General features: G+C 46.3%; 1 protein-coding gene across 7 annotated transcripts in view; it reads right to left on the bottom strand.

Moving 5' to 3' along the window:
- LOC135902673 (uncharacterized) overlaps positions 1–25,446 on the bottom strand; it is an 84,484-nt gene that overhangs the window by 18,894 nt on the left and 40,144 nt on the right. Inside the window, exon 4 of one of the 7 annotated variants that reach the window (XR_010564566.1) lies at positions 15,608–16,256. The exons of the other annotated variants lie outside the window; for them this stretch is intronic. The gene's annotated coding sequence lies outside the window, so the exon portion shown is untranslated. Of the gene's footprint in view, positions 1–15,607; positions 16,257–25,446 lie in introns of those variants that run through there. 7 annotated transcript variants of the gene reach the window in all.

Here is a 25,446-nt window from a genome sequence, read left to right on the forward strand (position 1 = left end):
TTACCAGCCAGTATTGATCATTTTACTCAGTGAGTTTTCGGAAAGCCAGTGCAACATTAGTGCCAATATATCAGTTCGCTAAATAAGAAAAGGACGGAAAACTTCTCCCACTTTCCGGTCTCCTGAGAAGCTTACAGCGAAAAGCCGCGCCTGTCTGGCCACTCTTTTCAGCGCAGAACTGACAATGAAACGCGTACGGTCCTCTTCGGCAGCGCAGAAAAATACAGACCGTCAAGGGTAGCTTTCAGTAAGCGAAGAATCGGCGATCGCTCAGTTGAGGTGTTTCGCTCTTCACAGCTGCTCTCTGCTGGTTGGCGGGACTACCGAAGTAAAAGCCGCTACAGCGTGCGGTGTCGTTTGGGTTGCGCCAGAGCCAAACTGAACTGAGCGCTTCCGTTCGAGCGTGTTAACTCAAAAGACCTCGCCTTTAGTTTGGTGGAGTTCACAGCCCTAGCAAAAGCCGACGAGGAAGATATCACAATTCAATGTCCATGGAACTATATATATATATATATATATATATATATATATATATATATATATATATATATATATGTGTGTGTCAGGGATAATAAAATACGCTGGCTGCCTGCGGGCTCGACCAACTAACGCAACACCATCCAAGACGTTTGCTCATCAAGACAATTCACACGTGAAAGACACTAACGAGGCAGCGCCAGGGGCAGCAAGAACAAGCACTCTATTGTGTCGAATTCGATGAGGCACGAGATAGTTGAGACGAAATAGAGAAAGTGGTCGTGGGAGGGCGGCGGTAACGGGATTGTTTTTTACATATTCATAATTTGTTAGTTTCCTCCGACTGATCTGGGAGGAGAAGTGCATGCACTGGCGAGCACTTAACGGTTACTTGTCCGCAAGTAGCTCTCAATCTCGGTGAATATCACTGCCACGTGTAAAAGTTTGAGAGTGTGGGTTAAGTTTTACCTTGGTGGGATTCTTTGGAGCACAGAATTCTGTGAAAAGGGGTGATTTCTGCATTCCCTTCGCGCTGGAGGCGTAGCGCAGCTTTGATTCTCGGCCACCGTGTCTGGAATTCCCATTTGCGACATCGCCGTGCCCGGCAGCAGAACGCGAGACACAGCGCCTCCAGAGCATGATCGCTCCGTTCTTCGGAAATAACACCGTTCTCCCTGCGTCGTGGGCTTTGCGCCACTTGATGATCCGACATGTGGTTTCTATAAACGCGGAGCAAAAGTCGGGTATAGTGGGCATTTGCCCTGTCTTCCGTCATTTATTCCCGTTCTATTGCACATCGTTCGTTGCATTCTTCACTTAATAATAATGAAGAGAAACAAGAAACCAAACTCACAGACAGACAGACAATGAACCTTTATTAAGATCCTGAGGGACTAGCCGGCGGAGACCCGTTGGGGCCCCCGGCTCGCCGCTGGCTGCTCCCATGTCGGAATCGGGAGGCCAAGCCTCTCCGCTCTTTCACGGGCCCTCTGGACGGCCATGGACTGGAGCTTGAGTTGCGTACTAGATATGGCCTCGTCCCAGTCCCGTTCGCTGGTGAGGGATGTATCCCGTAACGCAGGACACTGCCAGAACATACGAGGCAGAGTGCTAACCTCCCCACAAGCCGGGCACTGTGGGTCAATTTCTGGATAAATCCTGCTTAAGAAACCTCGCGAGGGATATGACCTCGTCTGGAGCATCCTAAGCGTGATCGATTGAGATCTGCATAGATTTGGATGTGGAGGCGGGAAGCGCCTGCGTCCCTCTTTATAATGGGAGACGATCTCATGAAAGGTTAATAAGGGGTCGCTGTGGCCGAGATCCTCCGGATCCAATGTAGCGCCATCGCCGTCGCGGCGCGTTAATTCTCGCGCACGGCGGTGAGCAATTTCATTGGGGTTCGGGCGGTCCGGCAGCACGTTGTCGCCCATGTGAGCTGGGAACCATATAATACAATGCACGGGGTCACAATTAGTTCCGGACTTGTTTTTCAGAATCGCCTCCATCTGTATCGCCACCATTCCCGAAGCGAAAGCCCTGACGGCCACGCGTGAGTCAGTGTAGATATACGGCCTTTTTGAATCCTGCATCGCCAGCGCCACCGCCACCTTTTCTGCCACGTCGGCCGTCACAGCGCCTACCGAGGCCGCAGATAGGAGCTCGCCCTTTTCGCTGACCGCCATGACCGTGAATTTACCGGAGCACCCATATTGAGCTGCGTCGATGAAGGCTTCCATGCCGACCATTTTCTTCAATATCGCCCTGGCACGAGCTGCTCGCCTGCCCGCTCACATTTTTTTTTTTTGTGCGAGAGCTTCAAATGGCCCATTGAGCGAAAAAGCCGGCGTCTGTAGCAGCCAAATGGAGCCCAAATTCCCATTGGCTACGACGCCGCGTCACGCGCGCGCCTCGTCGGAGCAGAGCGGGCGAAAGGATCGCCTACTGCCGCTCTGGCATGCTGGGTGTTGCGCGAGTGAGAGGGCGTCACCGTGACGCCACGTATCATTCGCTCCCGGAAGCCTTTGTTATCCGCGCGTTCCCTGTCCGCCCAAGCTCTCGGCTGCGTTCTGACTTCGCCTCGGCGATCGCTATAAAGGAACGAATCTATAAAAAAAACAAGAATAAATTCAAAAGGCAGAACGTTAGCGGTATTGAGTTTCGAACTTACGACTCAACGCTCAGAAGCCGAATGTTTTACTCATAGAGTATTATAGAATAATTACTAGAGGGAACTCAGGCGTTAGCGTCTACGGGAACAGCAATGCGGGTGGTCCAGCCAGCAAGGAAATTATGGGACGTCCATGGGTTTGCCTTAACTTCGTCCTTCTGGCTTCAAACGGCTTTGTGTATTTATGAGCGCATTTCCGACCAAGTACTGCGCAATAAATAATTACGTAAACAATATTAACATTGTCCGACTGCAGCAGCAACACACAGGACCTCTAGCATAGAATCCCAATATTGAAACCATCACGTCGTAGACGCATGTATCGACAAGTGATATAAAACGCCCTTATGAATTCATTGCGGGCACGCCAGTGACTTGAGACGCTTCGCGCATTTTGATTTGGCCACCTCGAGAAGTTCATTCGTTGCAATTAGTAGCAATGAGTTGAATTGATTGCTCTAAAATTTACGACCATGAAGACATATAACGTGTAATAAACAAAACCACAAGAACGTCTGAATCCACAAGCATGAACATAAGACAAATCCATGTGCTACCCATCATTCCCAAGGTGGTGGAACGATTGTCCACTGGGCTAAACCAGCGCCTCCTATACATAACAGGCCTGCGCACTCTGCTTTATGACATCATGCTACTTGCACCGAAATTTCCATTGCGAAGCCCGGCGTGTCGAAATTGGTGACGCCAAAAACATCGCGGCTTACTCGGGAGCGTCCCCATTAGATTTTATGGCAGCTGGGCAAGGTAGCGTGACGCCACGGATTGAAGTGCACCGGTCTTGTACTATCTAGGAGGCGTTGGCCAAGCGTCGACGCGCTCGCTTGCCCTAGAGGAGTTCATAACTCGAAAGACCGCACAGCCGCTTTCAATAGGACATTAATGCTTTCACATTCACAACTCATAAAAAGTGCTTAGGTGTCCCGGCATTTATTATTATTATTATTATTATTATTATTATTATTATTATTATTATTATTATTATTATTATTATTATTATTCGTAAGTACTCTTTGTCATTCGTTGGCCGCCTTATACAATTTTATGGACAGTGTCCGGATTGGCTACAATTTCTCCTTACGAACAACTCTAGCGGGAGAATTTTTTTTTAAATACGGGCCAAGGTACGGATGTAAGTTTCTCGTTAGTAGTTCTTGACACGTCAGTCTTAAAAAAATTCTATTTTTTTATGGACCCTATCACGGTCTGAACGACCCACGCGCTATACGCGGAATCTGACAGCGGACGACGCCATCATTTGGAAACTGACGGGACGGCAATTTCAGCGGCTCCGGCGACCTAACAGCGACGACTCAAATCAGGCGTGTCGGAGAGCGAGATGCTCCGAGTATCGCGCGCTGATGTTGCTTCACTTTCCGTTCTTTTAGTTTCCGCGTACCACTGCATATTATTTTTCACAACGCAGAACACAGTTGTTTCGCAGTCCGAAATCTACTGGATATAAAGCTTAAGCTTCATTTTGTAGGATGCCGGACGATGGTCACACGCGTAACAATTTTCCTGTTTACTGCTACTTGCCGTGTTTTATCAGCGGGAATAGGGAAGATACTTTACGCCGTCGTTCGGAAAGCAGACACATTCTTTTACCAACGAAGCTAAGGTTTCCTCGAGCACAAATTTGAGTCACGCTGTAGAAAAACGCGTGTTGCATGCATTCGCTTTGGAAAAGAAGCACAACAAAAGGGGAACGCAAAGGTAATAACCGGCGGGACGCAGCACTTATCACAACTCCCAGACACTGATTATGGCACAGTCACCGTTTTTGCATACATGGATCGTCCATGCAACAAGGTTTGCAAAAAAGAACGCTTGGTCAAAAATTGAAAGAGGTGAACTTGGAAAGCCCTTACAGCAGAGCAGTGTTACAAAATAGATGGAGCAGGTGGAAAAGAAAGGAAAGGTCGGGAGGTCAACTAGACGGGCGTCCGGTTCGGTACTCTACGCAGGGGGAATGAGGTTGAAGGATGAAAAAAAAAAATAAACAAGGAGTGATGGAAGGAGGAAGACACTAACAATACGAACACGTAGGGCTGCGCTTGTGTTAGACAAGACTCTCAGCGTAAGAACCTACCTCTTCTGAAATTACTCGCTATGCCTTGATCGCCTTTTTAGATTTATAATTTTGTATTCATCCAATAGACACCCTCGCAAGGTCGTACCTCGGAATTACCCACTGCGTGATACTGGATTTCCGCAATAGGAAGGGCCTATTTTCTTCCATGATGAACATCTTCCTTTATGTAGGACCTCTTCGAAATGTGGCGCCTACATGCTAGATTCTGTGCAAGATTAGTACGGTTATCAAGGCAATTTAGTCACAGTGAAGCTGTAGCACGAGAAAAAAATTTACAGAAAGAAAATATATTTTGGCGCGCATACAGCAGGCATTATGAAGTCATGACCCGCAGCTTACTGCTATCCCTGAAAAGAAAACTGTACAATCACTGCATTCTACTGGTACTGACATGATGGGCAGAAACTTGGCGGTTAACGAAGAAGCTTGAGAAGACGTGAAGGGGCATGTAACGAGCGATGGAGTGAAAAATGTTAGGTTCAACGTTAAGACACAGCTAGGCAGCAGTATGGATTAGAGAGCAATCTGTGGTAGCCGACATTCCAGTGGAGATTAAGAGGAAGAAGTGCAGTCGGGCAGGAGGTGGTGTGCGCAGGCCAGAAAACCGGTGAGCTGTTGGAGTGACAGAATGGGTACCAAGGGAAGGAAAACGCAGTTAAGAGAGAAAGAGAGAGAGAGATAAAAAGAAGAGAGAAAATGCAGGGTTATCAAGCAGACGAGCTTCCAGTTCGCTGCCCTGCACTGGGGGTAAGAAAAAGGGCGAATATACAGAGGAAAAAAGAGTTAGAGAAAGAGAGAATGAGCACTGCACGCACACGACAGGAAACACAGCAGTATTACTATGGGTCATTGAGGCCGGTGTTCCTCACAAATTGCAGTAGCACCCGAATAGCTTTCTGCACCTTCGACGGATGTGACCAGGGTCCAAAAATTTCGTTTCAGAAATTGCTCTGCTAGAGTCCAGTCGGCTTAGCACGGTCTCTAAAGATCCGCACCGCTGGACGTCGTATTGAGGGCAGGTGCACGACAGGTGTTCGATGGTTTCTTCTGAGCGACAGCTTGTGCATTGATGTATTGGTGTATTGACGTTATCGTATTGGTGTATTAGTGCATCGGATATTCCAAGACGGGAAGAATGCGTGTGCGTACATGACACACACGCCATAGGCAGTAGAGAAGTGTTGAATTCCCAAGGAAGAGGTAGTTGGCACTTAGAGCCGTAAGAAAGAGTCCATGGTACCCAGGCGCAGTGTTTTACACGTTCCTCTAAAACAGGAACGAAAGCTCGCTCCTCGTTCCTTTCCGATTTCGAAACGAGTTTCCATTATAAGTGCCTTTAATAATGACTCCCCGGGAATATACCAACTGACGCAATAGTTTCATCGCAAATCACTTTTTACTAGCCATGAAAGCCTCCAAAATTTAAACCTTTCCATGGACTGCCATATTCAAACTTCGCCCGCAATTTGGAACGGGTTTTCGGCCGTACGTAACAGTACCGTTTCCCTGAGATGGGGGGGGAGGGGGGTCGGGTTAGGCGCGCAGAGCCATTTCCATGGGAATATTTTGAAAGATGGCTTCTATGATTAGTTATTCGCTAAAAACGACGATATCCCATAGAAAACGCGCATGTTTCCAGGGGCGGCCGCTAGAGCCGCTGTTCGACGATGTTCCTATTTTGGTTTGGATTTTGCGGCGAATGGACGTGCTTTTCGGGGCTCCGTGGCGACGACGAAATCATAAGTTTTTGTGCATGATTTGATCTTGCTTCTGTATTTATTTGCTCTTTTTTTGCATTTAAATAGTAATTGGGTGGTTTTCCCTTTCTTTTCTTTTTTTTGTCTCTCGTATTTCGGGTGCGTGGGTGTGGTTCGGGTACATTTGTTTTGCAGGATGATTAGAGCGTCCTTTCGTGCCACGTGTTCCAACACGTGCAGCCGGGTGGGACGTTGAGTGTTTGTAGTCTTTAGATAGTAGCTTGGAAGTGGCAAGACAAATAGCTATTAGTGGTTTTACTGTGCGTGTTTGGTAGAAAAGTGAGAGCGTTGCGGCGTGGTTGAGCGCGTGCGAGAGCGTGTCATACCTTCGGTCTCCGCGGCATTGATTGTTCTTGAAACAGTGGTGAGAGTTGCTTTGCCGCATTTTGAGGATTTGGATCCTGTGCGTATCGGTTTTTTCTAAAAGGCACCTGCTCTGCATTGATATAGTATTATAGTATTTGCAAAAAGCCGTGCAATACATGGCGAGAAAGCCGGTAAAGCAGGCAGTACAGGAGGGGGGGGGGGGTCCCTCAAGGCAGATGAGGAGACAGGTGAGAATGGAGAGGGTGTCGAATCAACCGGCTAACAATGTGATGTCGATACTAGGCTGCAGAAAATGGAGGCTTTCCAGGAAGAGCTTCTCAAACAGGTGCAAGAGCTCAAAAATGAGCTAAACAGGGAGCGTGAGGCACGGAAGGGAGTTGAAAACAGACTTGAAGCAGCCGAGGAAAAGCTGAACAGAGCCGCCATTGTGACCGAGAATTTGCGTGACAATGGAACGCAGACCCCCGACGCGACAGGCGCGGGAGGGTCAGAGAAATACGTGGAACGCAGGCAGGGTGATAAAGGGTTAGCTGGAAAGACCAGCACCTACCTTGAGGCCCCTACTCGGAAAAAGCAGGAACCCAGGGGACAATGCCCCTTGTCGAGTCCGAATCACGCGGAAAATGACAAAGGGAAGCAGGGAGAGGTAGGAGAGAGCGAAAGGGTGATTATCGCTGGCGATTCAAACCTGGCTGGGTGCTCAAAAGCAATTACGGAGAGGGTGAAAGGCGACAAAAGAGTGGCCGTAGGGACATTTCCAGGGCGCACACTGGGTTCTGTCATAGAGCGAGCAAAAGAAAAGCTCGCGGAAAATGCCCACGTGCGCAACCTCGTCATAGTAGCAGGTAGGCTAAATGATGTCTTAAACAGGAAAGGGCCAGGACTAGCCCAGCGCTTGGCGAAGGGGGCGGACGACTTGCGTGAACTATCCCCTCAGGTGCAGATCGTGGTGTGCACGGTGTCGGAGGTGCCTGTGCGTGACAGTTATGTACAAAGAGCCGTAGTGGCTGCTAACGAGGCAATATGGAAAATGAACCGAGAGAAAGGCTTCGAGGTTGTCGAAGTAAACAGGGAAGTGAGAAGTTGTGGTGGTTTTAAACGAGACGGAATCCACTTCAATTACAGGCTAGCACGAGAAGTGGGCTGGCGACTTGGTGGTCACGCTGTTGCTTTTTTAGGGGGCCCGCGGGCGCTCAGGAGACCAGAATAGATAGTAATGAAGAAGGTCCCCTAGGGGAACATCAGAAGAGCATCGCTGTCGATAACAGAAAAAGGAGGAAAACAAGAAAAAGAGCTCGCCATGCAACAGGCTACATAAACATGCAGGGTGGCAGAAGAAAGGAAAAGTGGGCAGAGATTGAGGAGCAGTTACACAGAGAACAAATAGGGGTGTATGCGGTTACAGAAACGCACTTTAGAGACTCAGAAGAGACGTCAGTTAGTGAGAATTATGTTTGGGAAGGGTGCAACAGAACTAAGTCGGAAAGAAAGGGAGGGGGAGTCGGAACGCTCATCCATCAGGGAGCCAAATGGAAAAGAGTAAATTCACAGTGTCAAGAGCATCTTTGGTTATCAGGTACAATGAGTGGGAAAGAAACTTGGCTGGGCGTTACGTATTTGTGGACCGGAAAAAAATTGCACAGAGAAGACTAAAGAGTCAGGGGAATGCATAAGCACTGATATCAAAGGTTTCGGGAGTGGTGCTGAAATTGTCCTATTAGGTGACATGAATGCCCACATACAGGATTTAGATGGCTATAACGACAATAACGGGAAGTCAATGCTGGACATTTGTGAGCAACATAACCTCGTGATCGTGAATACAAGGCCTAAATGTGAAGGACAGATCACGTGGGAAGTGGGAAACTGGCAATCGACCATTGATTACTGTCTGATGACAGAATGAATTCATGATAAGTTGAGAGAAATGGTCATCGATGAGGAAGGGTTTAACAGCATAGGGAGTGACCATAAACGCATCATTTTGAAAGTGGGATATGTAGTTGGGAAAGAAAGCAAGGAGAGAAAAATGGCCAGTCCAAATGGAACGCTGAACATATAGCAAATACAGTCACTAGAGTTGAGGAAGAACTTGGCAAATGGCCAAGTAACGAGTGGGAATATGGTGAGCTTCTAAGTGTAATAACGACAAAAATACGGAAAGAGAAACAACATGTTCATTGGAAAGGAAAAAAGAAACCGAAAAGCTGGTACAACAGGGGGATACGAGAAGCGATCACCGAACGACGAAGACATCCTGAGAGCAGAGGCAGAGAAGGCACAGTTGCCGCAGGATGAAGTGGCCAGTAAATGGGAAATATACCGGGAAAAAAGGTCTATGGTTCAAATACTGGTGCAAGCAAAGATAAAAGGTGAAAGTGAACGTGGGTTATCAGAAGTAGGTAAGAAAAAGAAGGCCGCACCTAGACTATTTTGGAACCACATAAAATTACTGGACAGCAAGTCAACAACAATACAACAACATATTCTAGACGAAAATGGTAAACTGAAAGGGGAAGTGCATTAAAAAACATCCAGAAAATAGCAGCCGAATCTTTCCAAGGCAATGACGAGGTTGTATTTGAAGAAAAAAAGAGCATGAACGAGAACCAGATGAAAAACGAGCTGGTGCTGAGAAATTTCAACTGGAAGAAAGCCGAAGAAAAAATTCCTAAGCGTATAGCCACAGGGCTAGACGAAGTTCCCGTTAAGCTGATTAATGAACTAGGACCAAAACGTAAGGAAGCTCTGGTGAAAGCAGTGGAAAAACCTCAAAAATTAGAAGAATACCAGACAGTTGGTGACAAAATAGAATGAATTTAATTTATAAAGATAAGGAGGAGAAAGAATTCGCTCCTATAGACCGTTGACCATTACATCGGTAATATACAGGTTAGCAATGCAGGCAATCAAATTAAAGCTGCAAGCATGGGCAGAGAATAATGGTATCTTGGGAGAACTTTAGAATGGCTTCAGAATAGGTAGGCGTATAGATGATAACTTATTTGTTCTTACTCAGTGCATTGAAATATCAAAAGTAGAAAGTATACCGTTATATGTGACCTTTTTAGACAATACAGGAGCGTATGACAATTTATACCACAACATTTTCTGGGATATTCTGTAAGGGGAAGGCTTAGGCGACGATTGTCTACAGCTTTTGAGAAAGATTTACCCAGAAAATACCGCTTGCGTTGAATAGGAAGAGATGGGGAGCGAAGAGAAAGTTAATATCAAGAAGGGACTGAGGCAGGGGTGCCCTTTATCTCCGCTGCTGTTTATAATGTACATGGTGAGTGTGGCGAGGGTGCCAGAATGAAGTAATATCGGGTTTAATCTCTCAAACAAACAGGTGGCTACAGTAGTAGAGCAGCAGCTTCCAGGTTTTTTTTTAGGCGGACGTTACTGTGTTGCTAGCTAACAAGCAAAGGGATTTGCAACGTCTGACTAATATCTGTGGACAGGAAGGCAACAATTTAGGCTTGAAATTTAGCAGTGAAAAATCGGGGATTATGGTATTCAATGAAAACAGTTAACATACAGTGGCAATACAGGGCCAGAAAATATCTCGGGTAACAGAATATAAGTATCTTGGCATATGGATAAACGAAGGCAATAGATATATGGAAACACAGGATAAAACCATAATAGTAAAGGGGAAGCGAAATGCAACCATGACGAAGCACAGAGCGCTACGGGGATACAATAGGTAAGAGCTGCTCCGGGGTATGTGCAAAGGTGTATTGGTTCCAGGACTTACTTTTGAAAATGCGGTTTTTTGCTTGAAATCAGGGGTACAATCAGGACACGATGGCAAGCAAAGGTCAGTGGGAGGCCTCGCTCGGCGCTCACGGGAAAACTACAAATGAAACGGTGCAGGATGATATGGGCTGGACAAGTTTTGAAGGGTGGGAACATCACAGTAAAATCGATTGCGAACAACGACTGAGGAATATGGATGAAAGTAAATGTGCTGGGAGAGTGTTGAGGTATTTTTAACGAAAACTACTTTGATCCACAGTGGAGGAAAAGAACTAGGAAGCTTACTAGCAAGTATGTGGCCAGTAGGGCGAGCACCACAGCAACAAAGAACGTCAAGTGGAAAATCGGAGAGGCTGAAATAATCTCATGGGTGGCGGCAATGGAAAAGAAACCTGCCATGAGTAACTACTTAAGAGAAAAAAAATAAATAAATCAGGCAAGAAACACTTTATGGTAACTCAAAGGAAAGATCATTACTTTTCCAAGCGAGATCGGAATACCTTAGAACACGTACCTTAGAAGCGAGATATAAGAAGGAAGAAGAAACATGTGCTTGCTGCGGTAAATCCAGGGAAACGATGCAGCATGTTTTGTTAGAATGTGAAGATATCTGCCCAGCAGTCGATTTAGGCACCTCTGACCTCCTTGAAGCCCTTGGGTTCAGCGAGATCAGCGGGAAAGTAAACATGGCCGCAATAGAGATTAGTAAGAGGCGATTGCAAGATTGGTGGAAGAAAATGAGGGAAGTGACAAAAACGGAGACGTACAAAAACAAGTTCACAATAGTTGGTCGGAAAATTGGGCCATGAGAGTTCATCGTGGGTTCTTTTCTCTTTTTTTTCCCTTTAACCTAAGTGGGACATTAGGCAGTATAATAGCAAGAGCTTGGTGGCGCAACCCACCGCCCCGTCCCGTCCCGTCCGTCCGTCCGTCCATCCGTCCACCCGTCCGTCCGTCCGTCCGTCCGTCCGTCGTAATTCCTGGTCGTGGGTGTATCGATAACTGTGCCAGTGGGAACGTGGTGCCACGCGGAATGCCTGCAGCCGCGTCTGCCGCTCTCCGCATGTGCGATTGAGCGGTCGCAATGCCTTTGTGGACGGTACATAAATCTTTGAAGTGTCCGGGGCCAAGAAAATTAATTTAGAGACCGCAAATGAATTGTTCATCATAATCCTCAGTACAGCTTACAGCTTTGGTATGTTAATCCTCAATAAAAAAAAAACTTTGTTAAGAAGTATGTAATCGTTGTCGCCAAGGTATCGTACAAACAGGACCCGTCCTGATTTGGCATAATGAGATCCTTGTCGTCACGGTCGAAGAAAACGTCATGGCAAAAGTCGACAACTCATAGGACACTTTCAGATTAACGTGCAGGACCTCTGACTGCAGGACTGACTTGTTTTCCTGAGTAATATCACTCAAACACAACGTCTACGGACTTTTTTGCTGGCACATTCTCAAGGTAGCCTTCGAAAACCTAGCCGCACATCTGAACATTTGCGAGATAAGCATATTTCTTTTTCAATGGAGAAGTGGTCCATGCAAAGGTCTCCCACCAAATACTTCGCAATACCCTAAATAAATTTCACGTCACCACACACAATTGTTATTGTAATGATGGTTTAAAGAAAATTGCGACAAAGAAATCTTGCGTGCGAGTGGCGTTAAAATTTTTGCACTCGGTTAGTGCACAGCTAAGTATTTTATCCAGTCGATCGGCATATCCTGTATTTGTCCCACTTTCTCCTGATTTCAGGCAGCGCACCCATTCCGACCTCCTCAGGTTCGTCATAGTGTACCTGCAATGCTGATCAGGCGTACTGATAAGGCAATGCCGATAAGGTTACGCGTTAACTTACTTTGATTTCAAACTCAAGTAGCAATACGTTTTTCTTCGCTCTCCTCTTTATTTAGCGTAGCTTAACCTCTCCACGCGCCAATTATATTATCTGCATTGCAAATATAGTTTTATGACATTTCGTGCAGCTTCAGAATCATAGAAACTGTACACCTTCAGAACAAGTGGCGAATGTTCGTTTCTTCAGCGAGTTTTGGCAAGTGTATTATTATTATTTGTTTCGAAAACATACATTATTGTCGTATTGTTTCCGCATTTTGTTGTATTAACATAGTTTTACTTCTTGTAACCTAATATTGTGTTATCCACCCTGCATGAACTTCGTGTCCGCAGTATGTATTAAATAAATAAAAATAAAATAAGTTTACCAGGAAAGGGAAAGCTAGGAGCAGGCTGGCAACTGCCACCGGAAGGGGCACAATGCCTGACTACTCTTCAGAAGGGAGGTGACAGCAACACAGAAATGGAAGATAGGAAGGAGGGGAGCAAAGATTAAAGAAAGACCAACAGAACAAGTCTAAAAGAATAAAGTAGAACACACAGTACAGATTACACACAGTAGGGCCGGTCACGGAGGTCACGATACTACAGAACGTTCAATAGCAGAAATAGTATCGACACTGTAAACGGGATCCTAAGTTAGTTACTAGAAAAGTAAGTGGGGCGCGATGCGCCTGATCGCGTCTAGGCGCACAACCACTGGGCCACAAACATTCGTTGAGTGTCGTACACCGCACACCAAAGAGGTGATAGTCCCTCACTAGCGACATACGCTGCGCACTTAAAGCGGGACACTTCAATATCAGGTGCTGAAGTGCCTCGCAGCAGCCGCAAGACGTACACGATGGACTGGCCACACGTCCTTGTCTGTATAAACGTTCACGCAGCCAACACTCAGCTTGAGTGGTGGCGCTCTAGCGCAACGAGGCAAGCTTCGACCTCGAACATGGGGAGGCAACGTTCCGTTTGCGACGCACTGGTCTAGATGCTGGTTGAGTAGGCGGTGACGAATCAGCAGACGAGTGTTATAAAGCTTGTACAAAATTTCAGGGCAGACACAGTTGTTATGAGCGCAAGTTGAAACCAGTCGATCAGCCTCTCCATTTACGGCGATTCCTACCTGTGAAGGTATCCGTTCAACAACTAGAGATACCCCACGTGATGAAATTTTTTTCGCAGAGTCAGTAATGCTACGCACAATTGGGCAATCAATCTGACTGTGTTGTAACCTGCTAAGGGCAGCACGGGAGTCCATAAATATGGCAATCTTCGATGTGGTTAACTCCTCTTGCACGTATTTCAGTGCAACATTAATCGCTGCTAGCTCCGCAGTTGTTGACGAAGTTGGATGAGATATTTGAACGACACGTCGTACTTGAGTCGAAGGGCAGAAGAAGCTGCAGAGGCGCCTTGACAGTCGCTGTGCACAGATGCATATGTGAAAACTTGAAGATAATCTGGAAACTTTTCGAACAAGTGAGACTGAGCCAATTGGAATAACACCGAAACAGGCATATCAGACTTTTTGTGTATGTCAGGGATTGTGAGGTAAGTAGGGAATACGTGTTTCGTGATGTCTTTTGGAGGCAGAAGCCAAACTGAGGCAGCATGTTCAGAAATGTTAGTGATAGTCATAAATTATTCCGCCATTTTTCCCATGCGAGATAACGGGTGGTGAATGGGACGATCAAGGGGTGATTGACAATTCGATGCGCGGTGTAGACGCCCAATATGATATAGAACTCTCTGGTCTGCTTGCACCCTCTGGGTAAGTGATGCGCTTCAGTGAGTAATGGAACACATTGCGCCTTACGAGGTAATTCAAGAATTACTCGAAGGCCAACGCGATGATATCGTTCCAGTCGGGCCATCAAACGAGGTAGTACCTTCAGGACTGGTAACGCATACACCATGCCTGAGAATACAGATGACTGGTACACCTGGAGAGCCGTTGTTTGGTCGCAGCCAGCACCTCTAGTAGTCAAGGCGGCCACATACTTAATGAGGACGTGCGATGTACCAAATGTGGACTCCATGCGAAAACACTTTACAGGAACGTCAGATATGACAATACCAACCCTTTCATGCCTAGCATACTTGGAAAGCAGTTATTCGGATATTCAATATAAGCCTGACATAAACAATGAAATAAGTGAACCGGCTACATTAAGAAAAACTGACAACGAGGGCAAATATTCAGCCCTCTACAATGCAAGCCATTTTACTGAAACAGTTTATTTGTATTATTCAAACTTGCAGTGGAAGTCCAATAAGGAATGCTCCAAGATGTTGACACATTTTAACTGTGATTTTAACGAGTGTTTTTCATTTTGATGCAGATTTAGAAGCGCCTAGAAGTGCCTGAAGATTTCAATTACACAGGATACCTTTCCACAAATGAGTTCTTGACAAGCTGTGCACTTCCTACAGGAAACACGTTGGAACGTTTTCCCATGTGTAATGCGGACGCCTTGCTGTATTGAAAAATACAGCATTTCCGTCGCAAAATTAAGGATACCGATGTTATTCAGACTGTCCGAGCAGCGTTCCAAATCGGTGAATTTTTTATTAGAGTGTCGACAAGATGCAGAAACTTATCTCACACTTTCGTTCAGTACAAGAACACCGTATCTATTCCCCCAGCAGCCCTATGGTCATCTTGTTCTGCAATGGAGCTTTCCTGGTATTCCTAGAAATTCATATATCCAAGAGCGTAGGGGAAACTTCTCCCAAGTGGTTATGTCTACGGAGCACTTGGAGCGCTACTGCCTGTACTCGTGCCTTGCCGACAACTCTCATTGTGTACTTTGTGAAACTTGGTGTTTTCTTTTTATTAAATGTATTGAAGGAGAGGTTGGTGACTATGTGTGGCACCGGCTATTCTTCTTCTCTTACACGAGTTATCGTCGGGAAGTTGTCAATCCCCAAACTGGACTAATAAAGCCGTGAACGAATATTCACGTACTAAGTATCAGTACTGCAATATAAAGAAATGTTCGCGCAGCAGAAGAGTTCACAGAGTAGAAATACTCACAAAACCAAAGTGTTCACACGCAACACATGAATTCACACAGCATAAATGTTCACAAAACAAAGATGCTGACACAGAAAATGTTGGGCACTTGCGAATTATGTCCCTCTTTGTAGCATTTCCACGGCACGAGGCCCGAACAGTTACGAGGCACAGACCGCTCGAACATAGAAGACGTTTATTTAGGGGCGTGTGAGAGCTTTTATCCGCTGAAGTGGGGAGGGAAGAGGGAGCGGAAAGAAGGAACGGAAGTATACTGTGCATGCGCAGAAGTAGCATGACTAAGACAACACCGCCCTCTCCTCAAAAATGGAACCGTTGCACTGGCTTGCGCTGCCTTGTTGACCGGCGCAGGACTTGCTGTGAAGCTTCGGCCGGACTCAAGGTGGTTGGGAGAGGCGGGTGCGAGGTCGAATGCTGTCATCCGCAATTTGCGGCTGTATTTGGAGAATTAACTGGGGGCGGCCGCTTCCAAGGAAGTGGTTGCATTGGTGACCGTGCTGGGACCTGGCGTCTGGTTGGACCCCGGACCACGAGCAGTCGTATCGGTGTCCGAAAACCTTGGTGATAAATCCCAGCGGCGGCGCACCTGATCGACGTGGTGCTTGACAATGGCAGTGGGAGTCTACGGTTACCATTCGTGCTCCGGTCGCCGATTTGACACGACCAGGGATCCACTTCTCTCCCTGTCCGTAATTGCGAACGTACACGCTGCTGCCTGGCGGCATGCAGCGTCCAGTCGTGGCTCCCCTCAGTCGGACCTGCAACAGTCACAGGGAAGCAGGTCTCTAGACGCGATCTGATTTGATACCCGAGGAGCATCTCTGAAGGAGACTTCCCAGTCTTCAGAGGTGTTCGTCTATAATTTAACAGTAGCCGTACCAATTTCTCGTCGAGATCGCCTCCCTTTATTTTCTGAATACCCTCATTTATCGTTCGCACCGCCCTTTCAGCAGCTCCGTTTGACTGTGGATGAAAAGGTGCCGTGCAGAGATGCGTGATGTTTTATGCTGTAAATGTGGCAAATTCCTTACTCGTGGACTGTGTGCCGTTGTACGATACTACTGTACGTGGCACACCAAAACTGGCAAATATGCTCCTCAGAGCCCTTATTGTGCTTTCCACATTTGCAAGCTTCATAGGAATCGCTTCGATCCATCTGGAGTGCGCGTCCACTACAACTAGGACCATCTTCCCGGTTACGGGTCCGCGAAGTCGATATGAATCCGAGACCACCGTTCTTCCGTCTTCGGCCAGTTTAGGAGAAGTGCGGCCGGTGGCATAGGTAAATTTGCTATGCAATTTCTACAGCTGGCCGCGCGCTGCTCTATGTCGCGATCAACTTCTGTCCTCCAAAATAGGGAGCGTGCCACGGCTTTCATACCCGATGATCCTTGGTGGGTTCCGGGAAGAAGTTGCAGGACACGCTCTCTGGCGTCACTTGGTATGACGACGCGATTTCCGCAGTATACGAGGTCGTGGGCCAATGACAATTCTAGCCTACGCTCATAATAAGGTACTAAATCGGGCTTTGTGTTTGTCTTGCTTTTTGGCCAAACGCGTAACACGTAATCTTGAACCTTACGCAATGTCGAGTCGACAGCTGTTAGGTCCTTCAGTTCACGCATTGAGACCACACCTTCATCTAACCTCCATCTCTGGTCGTCTGCTGTGGTAGTCTGCTGAGGGCATCCGAGTTCAGTAGCTGTTTCCCAGCAACATAGTGAAGCTTGTATTTGTAGCCTCCGAGGTACAGTGCCCAGCGTTGAATTCGTGCAGCCGCCATATTCGGTGTCTGGCGGTCGGGTTTCAGCAGGCTTACGAGTGGTTGATGATCCGTAACCAACGTAAATTCACGACCTAGAAGATAGTCCCGGAATTTTGTTACACCGAAAACCAAAGCCAACGCTTCACGTTCTAACTGGGAGTAGTTCCGCTCTGCTTGGGTCAGTGTTCTTGAACGAAAACCTATAGGTTTATTTACGTTGTTGATAGAGTGAAACAGAACTGCTCCGACCCCCCAGTGACAACGCATCGCACTCTAGCTTGAGTTCCTTTGCAGGGCCGAAATGTACAAGAATTGGAGCATTTTTCAGACTTTTGCAGCCTTTTGCGGTGCGTTCCATTGCCACCGCGCGTTCTTTTCCAATAGTTGATACAGCGGTGCTAGGTACGTTGACATGTTTGGCAGAAATTTCGTGTAGAAAGTCAACATTCCTATAAATAACTTTAGTTCGGTCACGTTCCGCGGATAAGGTGTGCGCATGATAGCTTCCACGTTGTTTTCTATTGGATGAGGGCCCTCGCCGTCAATGAGATTTCCAAGGGATATAACACCCAGTTGTCGAAATTGACATTTGTCATACCGTAACTTAACCCCATAATCCCGAAAACGCTCTAAGACGACTTTCAATCGCTCTCCATTATCGCCTTTCTTCTCGGACACGATTACATCAAGATAGGCTTGAACGCCGAGTGAGCCACTGATAATCGTGTCGATTTTTCTCTGGAAGATCGACGGTGCAGACGATATTCCGAACGAAAGCCGATTATAGCAAAATAAGCCTTTGCCCGTATTGATTACACAAAGTTTGCGTGCAGCTTCATCTAGAGGCACCTGACTTTAAGTTTCGCGCAAGTCTAGGGTGCTGAAACATTCACCACCACTTAAAGCTGCGAACATATCCTCCATTACAGGAATAGGATACTGTTCGATTGCGCAAAATGGGTTCAATGTAACTTTAAAATCGCCACAAATCCGCACCAAGCCATCTTTTCTTAACACCGGTACTATGGGCGTTGCCCAATCCTAATGGCTGACTGGTGATAACATCGCCAAGGGAACGAGTCGGTCCAGCTCCAAAGCTACCTTGTCGGGTAGAGCATAAGAAAAAAAATTAAATTATGGGGCTTTACATGCCAAAACCACTTTCTGATTATGAGGCACACCATAGTGGAGGACTCCGGAATTTTCGGCCACCTGGGGTTTCTTAACGTGCACCTCAATCTAAGTACACAGGTGTTTTCGCATTTCGCCCCCATCGAAATGCGGCCGCCGTGGCCGGCATTTAATCCCACGACCTCGTGCTCAGCAGCCCAACACTATAGCCACTGAGCAACCACAGCAGGTAGCATAAGGAAGATATCTCGCCTTACAAAACTTTAGTATTGCTCCATATTTGAGGTGCAGGCTTGCTGGAGGACCCTTCATTAGACCGAGTTCCGTGGTAAAGATATCCTGGTAGTCTGAAAATGGCCTTGACCTTGCAGGTGTCAATTTCGCTCGTTTCTGTGGCTCCGCAGGACGGTGTCACATGTAGTACCGGTGTACCAGCATTGTGCAGCAGCGTCAGCAGGTCCAAGCTTCCGCATAGGCTTGGCCCTTCGCAGTCGAGCACTCTGAGGGGACAGTCCACGATCACGTCTTTGAAGCCCACATGTAATGCCAGGTCGCCCAGCACCGGTAACCGCCCTGCGTAGCAAGACAACTTCACACGTGACGGCTTCAAGGCAGGCCAATGGTTTTGATGCTTCATGTTAAGTTCCCGAGAAATGACATACTGGCGACCCGGTGTCGACTTCCATGGCTACGTGAACGCCGCCCCATATAAATGAGCGGCGTATTGGCGGCTCGAGAAAATTTTGACGCTACGAAACCAATTTCCAATGGTGGACTTCGTCACTGCCATCGTCCATTGGCATTGTTTCCGTTATAGCCAGTGCACTTGTATGCATCGCTCTGGTAGGTAACCTTCCGCGGTTAGGGTGGCTTTGACATTTGTTAGCAAGGTGTCCCCGCCACCCACAGCGACAGCGACGTGCATTTGCCCATGCGCAACTGAGATATCGTGTTTTGAGCTGCCGCACCTTCTGCATTCTAGATGTTCAGCGGTTCTGTTTTCCCCGGAGGGCGTTTTTCGAGCCGCCTGCAATTTCAATAGAGCCTTTGGCTCGGATGACATTTTCATGGCATCATTCTCGGCAGCTTCAGCTCGCTTCAGCCTCCGCTAGCATGAGGTCAGCCTTTGCCAGTAATTGCTTCTGTAGGGCACTTGACCGCACACCGCACACAATACGATCCCTGAGCATCCGCTCCAGGGCGTTGCCAAAATTGCAGTTATCGGCTATGCGGCGTATTTCCACCAGAAGCTGCGTGACAGATTCCCCTTCCATCTGGCAGCGATTTAAAAACTTGAAACTTTCCGTCATTTCATGTCGCTTCGGATCATAGTACTCGTTTAGCACTACGACAACTTGCTTGAAGCTCAACGCGTTTGGGGCTCGCGGTGCGACCTTGCCGGCTAATACTTGCACGGTTTGCGTGCTCAATGCTGCCACGAGAAGTTCTCTCTTTTTGGCTGAATCTGTGATTCCGTTAGCTTCAATGTAGGCATCTGCCTTAATGAGATACGGCTTCCACTTATCTGTACCTTCGTTGCATGCAGGGAGCATATGACGAGCCATGCTTGTCGTTGGCGAGGCTGTCTTCGCGGTTGCCGATTCCGGGTCCTCTTTCACCGAATAGGGGGTATCCTGGCTCGTCGCGACTGTAGCATTTCCACGGCACGCGGCCGAACAGTTATGAGGCACACATCGCTCGAACATAGAAGACATTTATTTAGGGGCGTGTGATAGCTTTTATCCCCTGAAGTGGGAAGGGAAGTGGGAGCGGCAAGAAGGAACGGAAGTATACTGTGCATGCGCAGAACTAGCATGACGACGATACAACACTCTTAATTGCTGCACTCTAAATGCAACAAATACAAACGCTACATGAATACGAAGACACACTGAACATCTAATTAAAGGTGCCTGTTAATAATAACAATGCGAGCAATAACTGTTGCATGACTTAGAATTTCTGTGATATTTTTGATTCCTCCTAAAATTCTACTAAGGCGTGCGCAGCGATGGTTTGAAGTTTTTCTGCTGTCCATGGACCTAACATATTTCATGAGAGCAGTGGCCGTCTGTATAAGCTATGTAGTTTTTTCGAGAGATTCTTGCGAGGAGCATCGTGATTTTTACAGTGTAGAAGGTGTGCTATGTCTTCTTCAGCCTCTTCACATGAGCATGTAGCACTGCTAGTTTTTCCTATCCTATACAGGAAGCTTTTAGTATAGGCAGTGCCTAGTCGAAGCCTATGAACTGTTGTTTCAACAGATCGACTAATTTAACACGGAATATTGAATTCTATTCCAGGATCTATATTATATAATTGAGAGTTCCGCGCATCATTTATGAACCAAGTTTCATTGAACAATCTGCCACGTAGCTTGTTCAATAGATATCGCGCATCAGTCGCCGCTAGAGGAAGTAGTGATAATTCATTCTGTCAATGTGCTGCACGTGCCATGTGGTCAGCTGTTACATTTTCTGATTTCACAGCGACTTGGAATCCACTGGAAAGTTATGTCGTGCTGTAGATTTTTCGCTATGTCGTACCTCTTCTGCATTTTGTATGTGAATGTGCTGTTTGATTTTCTTACGCTGATTTCTTTTAAGCACAGCAATGAGGCTTGTGAGTCACTCAGAATTACCCAACGAAGTGGTTCTGACTGCTGACATATGTAACGTAAAGCAGAAAGTATTGCGTAAAGTTCTGCAGTTGTGGACGTTGTTAACTGGCAAAGCTTATAAGCTCTTTTCTCTTGGTATGCAGGTATTTAAAACGCAGACGTATAGCTTTCTTTCCAGCATGATCCATCGGTATACACCTGAATGCGATCTACGTACTTCGAGTGCTTCGAGGGGCCAGTGGCGCAGCAATTTTGTGTGCATATGCGGGCTTCTTTCACGCTCGGAAAAACACTTTTATGTATCACTTATTGAGCAACAGAAAGCTGTATCGAGAGTTTTTCATGTCGCTCTACAATTTTCTCAGTGACACTTTTCATGTAGTTATATTATTTGAGAAGTTGATTATTTAATTAAGGCTAATTACCAAATTAGGTGGGATTAAAAATAATTTTAGTATCTCCAAGCGATGGCAAGCAACATTACCTTGGTTCATTCCAGCTACGTGTCGTTCGTATATTTTCAACTCTGGATGAAGTAAGCTGGGACACCCTGTATAACGTAACGGTTCTCGCCCAGTTCTATTCCATCCTTATCACCTGCTGCGCCGGAAAGGTAGAATCGGGCGATGACGTAGGCGAGACGTCTCTCCGGATTGACGATGCACGAAAATAACCATAATTAAAACAGGCCCGTTTCATTTAGACAGCCTATGACAAAGTGTTAGGAAGTGAAAAACTGACGAGTTCTGCATTCTTTGGTAGACTTAGGCAAGCCGCAGGTAACGCAAATGAGGGTAATTGATCTCTCGTCTGTGTGTTTGTTTTAGCCGGCCTATCTTTGTTATGACTGTCTCTGTCTTTTTTAAACGTTTGTTTGTTCGAGCCTGCTTATTTTTCATATGCAGTGCTGGCCTAAGAGAGAAGGAGTAGCCGGTAGCACCCATGATGCCCATCTCTCCTACAAATACATATAATAAATACTAGAGGGTGAATGATCAACGTGAAGGGGTGAAGTACAAGCATCTTTGAAACTGGATTCAGCCTGCAGGACTGTAAAATTGTTTACGGCTCGGTGGCTGATTTAGCAATGCGGTTTATACACCGAAGATATTATACCTGCTTGAGCCCCCCCTCAGGGGCATGAAATGATGAAAGTTATTTCTCCCCCTCCTCTTCATTTTTTTTCTTTGTGAGCGTGCGGATATTCGAGAAAGTTACCCAGTTACTAATTGCGCAATCACATATAAATCTAGCTCCTGGAGCACAGCTGCGAAACGAGGTAATAACTGCGGCAAAGTTTTTCTTCTCCATATTGCTTTACATCCACCGTCAAGAGAGCTCACGCATTATATATTACTTTGATATGGGGCCCTTTTTCTCTCATTACTGTTTAAAATGAGAAAGTGATGAAGCAAAGCTGGTATGTTCCGTTCATTAGCATAACCTGCAACCTTATTATATATCGATTCTTCTCATTTTCCATTATGAAACGCAGCATAACAATTTTTTTCTAGAATTCGAGGAAAATCATGATTGCGAAATACGGTCTGGCTTTCCTTCATTTTTTTTCTTTTCTCAACACAAAAGCGGATGAAGAGCCTAAGAATATCTCACTATCGGATGAAGCGCCAAGAGGTAAGGAACGCTTAACGATTGCGCTCTCCCGTCCCGCGCGGGAGTGTGTGTGCGTCATTTGCCGTGTTTAGTGTCGCTCGGCGCAGTTTAAGATGCATCGACGCGAATTACGGTTTCGCGAATGAGGGCCGTGGTCTTAGCCAGCACCGCCGATGCGCGATGCCCACCGACCCGGCCCGCGCCGTGGCCGACGAACAGGTGCACTGGCGGAAGGGGCGAGCGCCCCGTGGGCGGACCCCGAGACCGAAGCGCCGCGCGGCGGACCCTGCCCGGCTGCGGGCGCCCCGGCCTGCGAGCCGCGGAGTTGCGCCCGGAGCTTTCCCGAGGTTCGCAGCCCTGTCGACTTGCTCTGGCCTTCGCGACGCTGCGCCGCCGCACTCCCGCGCATAGTTGCCTCCTCCGAAAGTTTGTTCGGCACCAACTTGCGGAGCGCGCGCGCGCGCATTGCTTGTGGGAGCTGCTGCTTTCTCGGCCGTTAAGGCGGCGGCTTCAGAGTGGCTCTGTGACTGACTCTTAACGCCCGTTGCATTCGCTTTCGTGCGCTGCCGTGTGGCCCAAGACACACCTCGTTTCAGCTTTATTTTATTCTGACGGGCAGGGCGTAGCGGTCAGCTGACGTTCTCGATCTTGCGCGAGCGTCAGAAAGAGCGTGTTTCAAGCGTCCGGCTATTCAAGGTGAGTATACAATTTCTCACGCTCTCTCTTTTGTGCCAGTTCAACTAGGTGGCAGGTAATACAACATACTTTTCTTTTCGAAGAAGCGGAATGTATTGTCATGTCTGATTATCTTTTCTACTTTGGAGCGATGACAAAGTGTCATTAGGGAAATTTATGTGCAAGGAAGGAACGGCGAACATGATATATGTGTCGTTTTTTCAGCCATTAAGTGCTCTATTTCTCTTCTTTGTTCCTTTAGCCAGCTGTTCAGATAATAATGAACGTATACTTATTACTAATACCTGGTTCAAAAGCGTTGCCACTATGCCCAGTACTGAAGGAACTAGTTTGTTGTCTGTCAGTATTGCTTGCAATGGTAATTTTTAACGATTCTTTTTAGTCTATTCATTTTTGTTCTTCGTAATTTGCTCGCATGGAGCCATACATGTGGATGCCCCCCTACGCCGTGACCAGCAGCCTATCGCGACAGGTGATATGACGTTGTTTGAATCGAATGAAAAGAATCCCTACAAGATACGACCCAAAATATTAGACAGCCCTATAATCACTTAGAAATAAATATCACAAAGATGGCAATATTCTATATAGTTCATGAAAAGATTCACTGATCTCTGGCGCATGTACAACTTTACGGGAGAGCATAAATTGAACGCGTCTGAACGCTTACAATGGCATACGCCGATTTCACTTTACCGGTGCATAGAATTGCACTTATGAAAAAACTATGCTCCTTGACGCTCCGAACCGCATGTGTCATTTTCTCTAGGACTATCTATAGTTAAAGTTTTTAATAATGTGGCGCAAGCGTGCCATAGTTATTGTTCAGAAGACTACTTAGGTGCCACTACAAGACTTTTTGGATACCTCTTTCTTTCGATAATTTCAACATGCATTGTTCATACATAAAATGCCTAATCTTGCTAACCCACTTCATGAAAACATTGCCCAACTGTGATATTACCGTAGCAGTAAACACAGTTCATGCTCTACCAGTCAAAGTGCCTCCTTTTAACTCATGTTTCATAGATGGAGCGTTCGTTGGTATATGCGATGCCATATATTTAGCCTGAATAATAGCATAGAAAGTGAATTGCGGATATCAGATTACCCGGAGTTATTTGTTTACACAAGGCACAACCAACAATAAAAGACAAATTTTATTATTCACATTGTGCTTGTTTTTATGCGCCGCTCTAACTGAAATGGCGTAATTGTTTGTACGCGCGCTACAGATTGGAGTACAACTGCTGTTCTCGTCAAAGCATTTAGACCTAACTTTCAGCATAATTTTTGCAATGGGGCATTTCATGCTACCGGCATCTCTGAACGACGTAATCGGTATATTAACTTACGTGTTCTAGAATTCTTCGCACGAGGACGATTTCTCGCACTTTCCAAAGAACAGAATCAGGGAGCAAATAGGTTTTTATTATTATTATTATTATTATTATTATTATTATTATTATTATTATTATTATTATTATTATTATTATTATTATTATTATTATTATTATTATTATTATTATTATTATTATTATTATTATTATTAGTTTTAATGCAGTCGATTGCGCGACATACCAGGGATATCTGTAGTAGAGCGTTCTCACTGCGTTAATTGCTTAACTGCAGTTTGAACAGCGACCCAAGCAAACTGTGATAAGTTATAATGCATTTTAATTGATTGCTTTCTACCTGTAGACGTCGACTGACAGGTACAAAAACCTGGGGTCGAAATGTCGTTTCACGACAGCGAGAAAGTCGTGCCAGTCTGCTTTATTTTCTCTATCGCATACTGAGAAAAAAACATTGTCGTCCCCGTTTGTATTTTTCGACTCTATTTTCGCTGAATCGCGCACGAACGTTGAGGCGCCCGCTAACAATGCGTCCAAACCTATTGCGTTAGTCTCTTAGTGCCGTCAGTTATGCACTCAACGTGAACACAGTTACCTTTATTTTTTCCTTTTGTTAGGAGGAGGCACTCACGTGCAAATATCCGTGATTTAACCATCTGCCCCTTATGATGTTCGCAATCTTTACTTTTGTATACTTCGCTCGATGTAATCTGGTATTCAAATCTGTACTTCATTAGAGCCGCCGCTTTCGTGCTGAAGTTGAGCAC

Source organism: Dermacentor albipictus, chromosome 1 (assembly GCF_038994185.2).
Source record: "Dermacentor albipictus isolate Rhodes 1998 colony chromosome 1, USDA_Dalb.pri_finalv2, whole genome shotgun sequence".
In the NCBI taxonomy this organism is placed as follows: domain Eukaryota; kingdom Metazoa; phylum Arthropoda; class Arachnida; order Ixodida; family Ixodidae; genus Dermacentor; species Dermacentor albipictus.